Here is a 12,543-nt window from a genome sequence, read left to right on the forward strand (position 1 = left end):
ACCACGTCGGTGTAACTACCGTCGTGATAAATTATAATAACGTCGGTTTATATGTTATTGCGTCGTGTGAATTTATATATTACGTCGTTTGTATATAAATAACCGTCGTGTGTTTTTTGTTCTTACTTTTTTATATATCTTTTTTTTAGGATGAATTGCAAAAACAAGTCTCGGAAGGCAAAGTCAGTGTATATGGCAGCAATGATGTGCTGACCATGGCTTTGGGCCCCGAGCATCCAGGCAGGGTGAGAGCAGTAGGTTCTGGGATTTCCCCAAGGCAGTATTTCAATTTACCCAAACCTCAGAGGGTGAGCTTTGACGACCGTTTGAAGGACAGTTTAAGAGTTCTCCTTCAAGAAGAGACTAAAAAGATGGAGGCTAAGGCTAGGGAAGAGGCTTTGAGGATGGAGGCTAGAACAAAACAATTGGTAGAGGCTGAGAGGGAGCATTTCCTTAGTCAGCTTTCCCAATTAATTCCCAATTTTGATCCAAGCATGCTTAAACCAAGAATTAGCCAAAGTCCCAAAAATCCAATGTCTGACAAAGCAAGCTGCTCTGGAGGTGATGGGAAACATCAGGAAGAAGAAAAAAAGATACTGCCAAAAATGGGAAACATCAGGAAGATGAAGAGAAGGAAGAAGAAAAAAAAGATGAAGAGAAGGAAGAAGAAAAACATGACGACAAGGTATGTTCACATAACTTTGCCTTTTTTATTTGTTTTTCAAAATTTCAGGCGTCGATATTTTTCTTTAAACCGTCGTTTGTTTACAACTTAGACGGCGGAATTTTTTTAAGACGTAATAAATTATTCACCACGACGGTTTTTTCACCGTCGTTTAAATTCTTTTCAGACGACGTTTTATTCCTTAAACCGTCGTTTTTATTGAATTACCACGTCATTTTTTTATTTCTTTAAACAGGTTATTGAAGTTGGTGATTATTCAAATATGGAGGCGCCATCTTCTTTAAAAACCCTTTGTCGTTATGTGGAAACGACACTCATGCCTGAGGATAAGATCCTGCAATTTACAATTGATAAGGAGGTGTTTGGTGGTGAACGCGATACCTTCCTCCTGCCTGAAGATATTACACAATTTGCAGGCATGGAAGAAATTGGAGCTACTGTGGTTGCTGTATATATGAGGTTTGTAATTCTAAAATAATACGTCGTTGGTTTATATATTGCGTCGTCTTAACTAACTAACCACGTCGTTAGTATGTACCGTCGTGATAAATATATTATAACGTCCTCGTCTATTTCAGTACGTCGTGTGAAATTTTATAATACGTCGTTTTGTTATACATAACCGTCGTGTTTTTTTTTGTGCTGACTTGTTTATATTATTTTATGTATTTAGGTACTTACATGATGTTTTGAAAAAAGCAAATATGTGCAGCATGGTTGGCTTTATCGACCCTGCTACAGTTAGTGCCAACTCTGGCACAATAGCTGACAGATCACGACTTGGTAGCAGCTCGACTTCAGAAGACAGACGGTGAACAGATTTTCATGATGCCTTACAATCCAGGGTTAGTCTCCTTAGGATTTTGTTTTTATGATTTTCAATAAATGACAGCGTATAAACTAACCACGTCGGTGTTTTATTTTATTGAGTCGTTTGAAACTACTAACCACGTCGGTAGTTATTTATCGTCGTGATAAATATATAATGTCGTCGATTGCTACTTTATTTCGTCGTGTGAAATATTATAATACGTCGTTTTTGTAAATAACCGTCGTTTTTATATTAATTTTGTGCAGCCGTCATTGGGTCTTGCTGATTGTAAGGGCAAAGAGGGAAACCGTCTATTTTCTGGATCCTCTGCCAGGTCATCGTGTGGTCGATGAAGAGGCGAAAAACATCGTGAACAGTGCCATAAAAATATATAATTCCCATATAGGCCGAGCAGGACGTAAAGCTGTAATTTGGAAAACTCTCTCGGGCACACCAAAGCAACCCAGCAGTGTCGAATGCGGGTATTATGTGATGCGCTTCATGAGGGACATCATCATGGATCCTTCCTTGGCGTTTGAGAATAAGGTAAGAAGAAATTACCTTCATACATTTCACGTCGTTTTTTGTATTATCAACGACGGTCATGTAAAATTACCGTCGTTGAATAGATATACTACGTCGGTTATGAAAAATATCGTCGTCTGTGATTGAATTTCTTTTTATTTATAAACCCTAATAGTCATTGTTTATGCAGTATGCCAAGGGAAACCAGGAAGCTTCATACCCCCAAGAAGCAATTGATGAAGTCCGGAATGAATGGGCAGAGTTTGTTTACCAAATTATTGAACAGGGGAATTATTGAACACTTGATATTTATGTATAATGTACAAATTTTGTCTATAATATATAATGTAAAAATTTGTTGAGGTTTTCTTAAATTAAAAAAAAAACAAACATACAAATTGCGTAACCGGCGTGTAATACTTTTCCAACGACCTAATAAAGTCAAAAACCGTCGTATTTTGTTGTTTCGTTTTAAACAAGTACGACGTAAAAGGGTAGTTAGACGACGTTCTTTGAACAATTGAGTCGTTTATGGTTTACAACATCTTCAATTTCTTAAGGGTTCAGGGTAGTAATTTGTAACGACAGCGGTTAAGTCGTGGAATATATATTTTTCGTCGGATAGTTAAATAGCCGCCATGGTTTCTCATTTAAACGACGTCATTTTAACAACTTAGTCGTCTATTACAATTTACAACGTCTACAATTTATTAACACCGGCGTGGTTTGTTGTTGTGATAAGAATATTTTATTATTTTTATATCAAAATATTCAAAATAAATTTAAAATAAATCAGAAAAATGAAAAGTCAACTCCTATGAAGTCATTGATATATTTTCTTCCCCCTAAACCTTGAAAAAATTCATTTTGAATAACAAAAATTTAAAATGACCATCCAAAACAAAATTGTTTTGATGAGTCATAAAATCACTTCTAGTTTTATGGTTTAGGGTTTAGAGTCTAGGGTTTAGAGATTAGGGTTGTTATTTATTGGGGTTTATTTTTAAAGTATAATTTTGGGTAGTATAGGGTATATATTAGGCTGTAAAACCATAAACCCTTTTATAAACTTAAAATTTTAAATTATATAATTTAGTTTTAAGGGTTTAGGGTATTAATTTTTAACGACGGTGGTTGAGTCGTGGAATACATATGTTACGTCGTGCAGTAAAATATCCGACATGGTTTCTACTTTAAACGACGTCATTTTAATATGTAAGTCGTCTATTATAATTTACAACGCCTTCAATTTCTTAACCCCGGCGTGGTTTGTTGTTGTGATAAGTATATTTTATTATTTTTATATCAAAATATTCAAAATAAATTTAAAATAAATCAGAAAAATGCAAAGTCAACTCCTATGAAATCATTGATATATTTTATTCCCCCTAAACCTTGAAAAAATTCATTTTGAATAACAAAAGTTTAAAATGACCTTCCGAAACAAAATTCTTTTGATGAGTCATAAAATCACTTCTAGTTTTATGGTTTAGGGTTTAGAGTCTAGGGTTTAGTGATTAGGGTTTTTATTTATTGGGGTTTATTTTTAAAGTATAATTTTTGGGTAGTCTAGGGTATATATTAGGCTGTAAAACCATAAACCCTTTTATAAACTTAATTTTTTTAAATTGTATAATTTAGTTTTAAGGGTTTAGGGTATTAATTTTTAACGACGGTGGTTGAGTCGTGGAATACATATTTTACGTCGTGCAGTAAAATATACGACATGGTTTCCGCTTTAAACGACGTCATTTTAATATGTAAGTCGGTTTATATAATTTACAACGTCTTTAATTTCTTAACCCCGACGTGGTTTTTCAGTCGTCGTTATATAAAAATATTCAAAATAAATTTAAAATTAATCCAAAAAATGAAGCTTCAAAATAAACGGCCTTACGTTCTTAATCCGAAAAATGAAGTTTCCGTCGTGGAATATTAAATTTACGTCGGTCCTTGTAGAACTTTCGCCTTGGTTTTTCTTTCGACGTTTTAAAGCGCGCGCTCTCTAAAAAATTTCGCGCGACCTAAATTTTTTAGATTTGGCTCTTATTCTTATACTTCGAACCCTGAAACCTAAAATTTTCAGATTTCGCGCAACATAACATTTCGCTCTCTCACTTCTGCTCTAATTAAAAGTTGCACTCTCCAGGCTCCGTCGAATCTGTGAGCTCGTCCAACCTGTAAGTACAAACCCTATCTTCCCCTTGTAAATTCATTGAATGATATTAGGTTGTTTTGTTAAAGGGTTTTAGGTATATGCTTTGCGATCTGTTAATAATGTGCTTATAGGTATGGGTTCATGGATTTTCTGTTTAATGGGTTCATGGATTACATTATCTGTTATGTTGAATTGGGAATGGATTTAATTTTGTCGGATCTTTTAATCACCCTATGTTATGTTGAATTGGGAATGGATTTATTGTTTTCATGCTTGGTTTCATGTATATGTTGGTTTCTTGCTTGGTTTCATATATATGTTGTGTTCTTAATGGGTTTTGGGTTCTTGAAAATAAACTGAGACACGACGAATTTTTAGGCATACGACGACGATTACACGACGGTTTTTTTAAACTACCGTCGTTGTATTACTTATACACGACGGTTTTTTCATAAACCGTCGTTTGTATTACTTATAATAGACGACGTCTGTTGAAAATCCGTCGTCTATATATGCCAAATACGTCTGTTTTTGTTTAAAACCCGTCGTCTCTTTTGTGTATTACTTGCTATTAGATCTTTGTATAATCTGCTATAGTGATGGTCATTGCCTGTATTTTCACTTTATTATAGATAATAGGTTATAGTGTCGGAGATGGATAAGTCATGGATGCACTCGGATAGAAGATCGAAGGCATATGAATTTGGGGTGGAAGCATTTTTGAACTTTGCTGTAGAAAATCTTCTAACTACAACACATATCCGTTGTCCATGTGTTAAATGTGTTAATTTGAAGTTGTTTGGGGTTGGAATTATAAGGGATCACGTATACTTTAATGGAATTGACCAAAGCTATAAGAATTGGACATTTCACGGAGAACCTTGGGAAGCAACTACTAATGCTAGTAGAAATGTTGAAGAAGATGATGGCCATAGTAGGTACAGTTTTGTGTCTGAAGAAATTGATATGGATGATAATGATTTTGGTGATTTTGGTTCCGATCCGTATGAGTTTGCCAATGTGATTGGGGATGGAGATCAACCAGTGTACCCTGGTTGTAGAAAGTACACGAAGTTATCGGCATTAGTGAAGTTGTATAATTTGAAGGCAAAACATGGGATGAGTGATGTCTGTTTTATAGAATTATTGATACTTCAAGGCGATTTGCTTCCAGAAGGAAATACAATACCAACCTCTATGTATGAGGCTAAAAAGACTTTGTGTGCATTGGGGCTGAGTTATGAGAAAATGCACGCATGCCCCAATGATTGCATCTTGTATAGGAAGGAGTATGAGGATTCAACTAATTGTCCTACTTGTGGTATCTCAAGGTGGAAGGAAGGCAAAGATTCAATCTTGAAAGAGGGTGTGCCAGCGAAGGTGGTGTGGTATTTTCCTCCAATTCCAAGGTTTAAAAGGATGTTTCAATCACATGAGACAGCTAAGAGTTTGACTTGGCATGCTGCTAGAAAATCAATTGACGGTCAGATGTCTCATCCGGCGGATTCCCCGTCTTGAAACTTCTTGATGATAAATGGCCTGAGTTTGGTAATGAGCCGAGAAACTTGAGATTGGCTCTTTCATCTGATGGATTCAATCCCCACAGTTCTCTAAGTAGCAGATATAGTTGTTGGCCGGTTATCTTAGTTACATATAATCTCCCTCCATGGCTGTGCATGAAACGAAAGTTCATGATGTTAACCTTATTGATTTCCGGTCCTAAACAACCCGGAAATGATATAGGCGTCTACTTGGAGCCTTTGATTGATGATTTAAAATCTTTGTGGGTTGGGATTAGAGGAGTGTATGATGCACATAATGGAGAATACTTTACACTCAGAGCTGCATTAATGTGGACAATTAATGATTTCCCGCCTATGGAAACTTATCTGGTTGTGTTGTTAAAGGATATAAAGCTTGTCCAATATGCGGCGATGATACACCTAGTCACAGGTTGAAAAATGGCCACAAAATTTGTTACATTGGGCATAGAAAATGGTTACCAATCAATCATCCATATAGGAGGCAACGTGCAGCTTTTAATGGGAAACCTGAATATGGCATACCTCGCGAGCCATTAACCGGAGAAGAAGTGCTGCATATGGTTGAAAATGGTGACAGAGTTTGTTGGAAGAAGAAATCAATATTCTTTGATCTCAAGTATTGGAAATACCTTCCTGTGAGGCATGCCCTAGATGTTATGCACATTGAGAAGAATGTTTGCGATAGTATCATTGGTACATTGCTGGAGATCCCTGGAAAAAAATAAAGATGGGATTGCTGCTCGATTAGATTTATTGAACATGGGGGTCAAAACTGATTTGCAAACCCAGTATGGAGAAAGACGTACTCGTTTGCCTCCTGGGCCTTGGAATTTGTCAAGAGCAGAGAAGAGAGAGGTTTGCAATTCTTTCTATGGTATGAAGGTCCCTGAAGGTTATTCTTCAAATATTAAAAATCTTATATCTTTACAAGATTCAAGACTTCTTGGCCTTAAATCACATGATTGTCATACCTTAATGCAACAATTGCTCCCTGTGGCAATTCGTTCTGTTTTGGAGAAGCTTGCAAGGTATGCAATAACTCGTTTGTGCTTCTTCTTCAATGCTATATGTGCAAAGACTGTTGATGTTTCCAAGCTAGATAAGTTGGAAGAAGATGTAGTAGTTACTCTGTGTTTGCTTGAGAAGTACTTTTCCCCTTCATTCTTTGATATCATGGTTCATCTAGTAGTACATCTTGTCAGAGAAGTTCGTCTATGTGGGCCAGTATATTTTAGGTGGATGTATCCGTTTGAAAGATATATGAAAGTGCTGAAGGGGTATGTTCAGAATCGTACTCGTCCGAAGGTTGCATTGCTGAGCGGTATATAGCTGAAGAAGCGGTAGAGTTTTGTACTCAGCATTTATCTGATGTTAGTACAGTTGGAGTGCCTTCAAGCCAAAAGATGGGAGTTTCAAAGCCATTATCGGGTTGCACAGTGAGCGTAGTTGATCAGGACCTGTTGAATCAAGCACATCTATATGTCTTGGAGAATACGGAGGAAGTCCTACCTTATATCGAGTACGTATGATTTTTATTCTTTAAGTTTCCATTTTAAATTATTTCTTATGTTTATCTTATATATTTGGGACCGTAATGCTTGAATTTTTCGTGTCATGTAGGCAACATATGATCCACATCAAGACTGCTTATCCAAAATTTAGAAAGAGAACAAAGTGGCTGCGGGATAAGCACAATAGCACTTTCATTCAATGGCTACGCTTCAAGGTATATGTTGTTGAATAACATATTTCTCTTTTAATTTTCTTCTTATTTCTATGTTAGATTGAATTAAGATTTGATTAATTTGCAGGTTCAAAGTGAACTTGAGGAAGACAATCATGGCGTATCAGAAAATTTAAGGTGGCTAGCAGCTGGTCCAAACATGGCGGTGCCATTATATAGGAGCTATCTTATTAAAGGTATTAAATTCAATATCAAGGCACAAGATGATGTGCGGACAACTCAAAATAGTGGAGTTTATTTACTTGCACATACCATGCAAGTTGCTAGTGCCAAGGATAAAAACCCAATTCTCTCAAATATGGGTTTCTATGGTGTCATTCAAGAAATTTGGGACCTTGACTGCCAAAAGTTTACAATCCCAGTCTTTAGGTGTGATTGGATAGATAGTTCTGGTCTTGTAGTTGACGAACTTGGATTTACCCTTGTAGATTTGAGTAAAATTGGACATAGGAATGACCAATTTGTTTTGGCTTCTCAAGTCAAACAAATATTTTTTTGTTGACGACCCGATGCATCGTGGTTGGTCGGTAGTGTTATCAATGCCTAATAGAGAATATAATGATGTTATTGGTGATGAAGTCTTAGGTGATGTGATAATTGAGTGTGAGCCATTTACTAGAGGGATGCCAAATGTTGACACATTTGATGGACTGGTGGGTGAGTTAGGTGGTCAAAATATTCGAGGTGGGTGTGAAGATATATGGATTGAATGATGCTTATGTAATTGGCGGTGTATGACATTAATTTTGTAATATATTGTAATGTGATTTCTTCACTTTCATTATACAGGTTTTGGCCACAAAACAATCAGGGCAAAAAATACTGGTTCAGATTACAACATTATATTCTGCATAAAAAACGACGTCTGTTCAAATAAAACACGACGTTATTGTGAACCAGTTATTCAGCATATTTACCGACGTCTTAAAGCAACGTAACAATGAAGAACCACGACGCTATTGTGAAGCAATTATTCAGGATATCACGTCGGGGAAGGATTAAGAACCGCCATGTAATTCTAAATAACACGACTCCAATCCCATAATCCCGACGTCTAAAAAACGAGATAAATAATCTGAACGTTAAAAAATACGACGCCATCATACATTTTCCACGTCGCAAGTTCTTTTATAAACGAAGAGGAACGAAATGAATTCCGACGGTAATTCATTATAACCGCCATCTAATATCAATTAAACGACGTTATTTGTAATACGGTTCTCATCATAATCAACGCCGTCTATATGTTCTGTAATACGGCTCTCATTTATTTGGAACCGACGTTGTTTAGAAGTTCAACGTCGTCTACATTAATAAGTGCGACGTGAGTAATGAACATATAAATACAACGTCGACTATATAAATGACACCGACGTTGTATATTTCAATAACGTCGTCTTCTCATGTCTTTAAAGTCGTCATATTTTTTCTTGTCGTGAAAATTATATTTAGCGGCGTTGTGTTTTAGTTGTCGTCGTTGTATGTCTATCTTGCGGCCTTGTTCTTTTAATATGTGTCATATTTTCCCCTTTTAACGACGGGTATTTGTTTGAGTTGGTCGTCTATTCTCATCCTCGACTATTTTTTAAAATTTTAGCAGACTAAACACGTCTGTTTTTATTTGTTTTCGACGTTGTTTTATTTAACAACGTCTAATACTTATCGTCGTTGTTTGTTTCTGAAAATAGGACGTATAAATTTTGTAATACGACTCTCATATATTTGTAACCGACGTTGTTTCGTTGTTCAACGTCTACTATATAAATACATACGTCGTAAATAATGACACTGACAACTATTTCCACGTCATCTTTTATAGAAAAATCGAAGTGGAAAATTTATTTTACGACGGCTGTTTTTATATAGGCGACGTAGTAGGAATAAATAACGTCGTCTTCTAATGTATTTAAAGACGTCATATTTTTTGTTGTCGTGAAAATGATATTTAACGGCGGCTTATTTTAGTTGTCGTCGTTGTATGTCTATCTTGCGGCCTTGTTCTGTTAATATGTGTCATATTTTTCCTTTTTAACGACGGTTTTTTTAGAGAGTTGGTCGTCTATTCTCATCCTCGACTGCTTTTTTAGATCTTTTTGCGGTACAAAGACGTCGTTTTGTATTTGTTGATGACGTTGTATATTTTAACAACGACGGTGATTTAGCGTCGTTGTTTATGAGGGAAAAGATGACGGCGGATTCCACGACCATTAAAAAACCGAATACACGACGGTGATTTACTGTCGTCTTTTTGCTTTTTTGTAGTAGTGGATCATTATAGCCAAGTTAAGAATGAGATGCTAACTCTCATCTAGTTGTTTGAATTCTTATTTAGAATGGTTCGTATATCAATGTCATATGATTTATGTTACCTTCAATTTATTTCAAAACAGAGTTGCGAACTTCTCTTCGTTGTCTCGTTAGATTGTTTTGTATCCAATTTTTCATCTGCATAGAATACATCGCGGACTGATATATCTCATAGCAGAAGAGAAGGGTTGTCAAGTGCAATGAGAAAAAAGACTGTAATTGGGTTTAGTTCATAATTACGATGGATACATTCTAAAAAGTAAATTCCTATACAAGCAATTGTATACGATGAAATTCAACATTCTTTGATCCACAAAATGTTGGCGGATCCCTATTTTTGTTGTTGTTGTATTTATGGGTTTAACCCGTATTATTTGTTATAAATAAAATCCATTTTTAGAAAAAATTTCTTGTCCAATGGGCTAATAACTGTAAATGATTAGAATGGGAGGTATCAGAAAGAATTAAATTTTCATTCTCTAATATCGCTTGTATAAATAAAATTAATTGAAGAAAAAACTCTAGCCAAGGGATAGCCGCACGGCTATACGTTCTAAATACATTCAAATATTTTAAAAGTATAGCCGAACGGCTAGACTCTTTAAATATTAATATATTCGAATATTTTAAGAGTATAGCCGGCCGGCTATACTCTTTAAATATTAACACAAAGCTTGCACTCGCAGTCAGCCATTTCGCTTCTCTATCAAACTCAAGCTTCGATTGGTTTTCTTCGGTTTCGGCTGCTTCATCCTCTAGGTTTGGCACCGAAAAAAGACCCAACCCGCCTAAGGGGGCCTAGCCGCCTAGCCCAACATTGCCGGCTTGTTGCAGATTTTGACGGAGAAAAATCTGATAGCGGAGAAGGGTCGAGTTCCAGAGCCATAGAATTCGACCATATTCAGGAGGAGATTGAGGAGGTGTCTGCCGTTCCGGAATTATTTTGACGGAGAAAAATCTGATAGCGGAGAAGGGTCGAGTTCCAGAGCCATAGAATTCGACCATATTCAGGAGGAGATTGAGGAGGTGTCTGCCGTTCCGGAAGTGAAGGAGAAGAATAAGAGCAGAAATGCTTTGAGGAAGGGGTCGGAAGGTGAAGAGGTCCGAGCTATGCAGGTCTGCTTGCTTTTGAAAAGCGAATTTTGATTTTTCGGAGTCTATCATTCATTTCTTGTGTTTTGTTTATGATTTAGTGTTGTCTTTGAATTATAAAATGGTACTTTTAAATTTGGCAAATTGAAACTGAGCAGCATACAGTTTATTACAAGGGGGTATTAACTTTCTTTTTTGTATAGAAAGTTGTTGACTTTTGTTTCTTTTCTTTTTCCGTAACTGGGTTTATGTGGTTCTTTCTTTTTCTAGTGTTCGCTTCGTTTTTGGATGTAATATTTGTGATTTCGACTTGTTCTAATATAATGTTCCTGTTATTTGACAGGAAGCATTGCAAAAACTAGGATTTTACTGGGGTGAGGAAGACATGGAGTTTTCCAGCTTCTCAAGCGGGACCGAACGTGCTGTCATGACTTGGCAAGTAAGTTTCAATTATCATTAGATGTTGCTATGTATAATGCATGAAGAGTAAAATTTCAGAATTTCACAACACTTGTAATATCTTGTTTTACAGGCCTCCTTAGACGCCCCCTCAAAATGGCATAGTGACTGCCGAACTTCTTGAACAATTACGGTGGCACAAATTGAGGGTCTGGATAACAAAGGGAGTACTCTGACTGCTGCACAAAAGGTATAGCCTTCTGACGACATACCATTAGCCTTTATTAAGTGGAAGCCGTTGATGTTTTAAGTTTCAGTACCAATATATCATTCCTCACATGGTTTGGTAAGTCATTACTTGCATTCCTCAAGAGGAGCCAAAAACTCATTTGATGGTTCAATTTGAAGTGAACTAAGCCTTCATTTTCTTCAGCCAGATTGTAAAGAATTGTAGCAAACAGTACTAAGTACCAACCAAGAAGCTCTGTTACTTAATTGAGAAACGGACCTGAAGCTCCAACTCTATTTTCAGTAACTCAGACATGAGGTTTCTTGGTTCCAGTTCATGAGACAATCACTTAACATGCAAATAAATATGATATAACAGTGACGTAATGTGCTGTGGTAACTGGTAACACACCGTAACTTATTTTGGATACTAATAAATGAAGCTGATTGTATTGGTAAACTGATTTTCTTCTCCTGGTTGGCCTTGAGCTAGCAACCTGATCATGTTCGTATAAGCTATAGTGAACCACTACATAGGCTGAAACATTCTTCTAATGGTTGCGTGGGTTCTGTTGTTTAGGAAGATACAAATGGAGCTGCAGTTACTTCTGCAACAGAAATTTCAGAGGTCCAGCAAACACTTGTGAAAGAAGGTGTTACAGAAGTAGAGGTATCTGAGCATCGTGTTTTTCTCCTTGGAGAGAACCGCTGGGAAGATTCTTCTAGACTTAGCAGGAACTGAAAAAAAAAAAAAAAAGGGAGGTAAAAACAAGACAATGAATACCACAACAAGGTGTCTTATTTGTCCCCTTGGTAGCTTATCTGTATTTCTTTGTTGCAAAATGTGATGGAACAGGCGAGCCAAACATTGAAGAACAGGTTAACAATTTTTGGAAGGCAAAGCAAGGCCAAGGGTTAACAATTTTTGGCATGGAGTTACCGAGCTCTTTTCCCATCTCTCTGTGATTGTTGGCTGGGGTAACAATTTTTACCTTAATAAGATGAAAACCAAATCCAGCATGAAGTAAGTTAAGTTAACCATTACTCGAT

General features: G+C 36.4%; 1 long non-coding RNA gene across 1 annotated transcript; it reads left to right on the top strand.

Annotated features, from left to right (window-relative positions):
• Positions 1-10,493: 10,493 nt before the first annotated feature.
• LOC117637163 lies at positions 10,494-12,256 on the top strand. The gene is made up of 4 exons (XR_004587160.1): positions 10,494-10,890; positions 11,210-11,305; positions 11,399-11,515; positions 12,074-12,256. It is a non-coding gene; the product is annotated as an uncharacterized LOC117637163 (long non-coding RNA).
• Positions 12,257-12,543: the final 287 nt, after the last annotated feature.

Source organism: Prunus dulcis, chromosome 8, assembly GCF_902201215.1.
Source record: "Prunus dulcis chromosome 8, ALMONDv2, whole genome shotgun sequence".
Lineage (NCBI taxonomy): Eukaryota > Viridiplantae > Streptophyta > Magnoliopsida > Rosales > Rosaceae > Prunus > Prunus dulcis.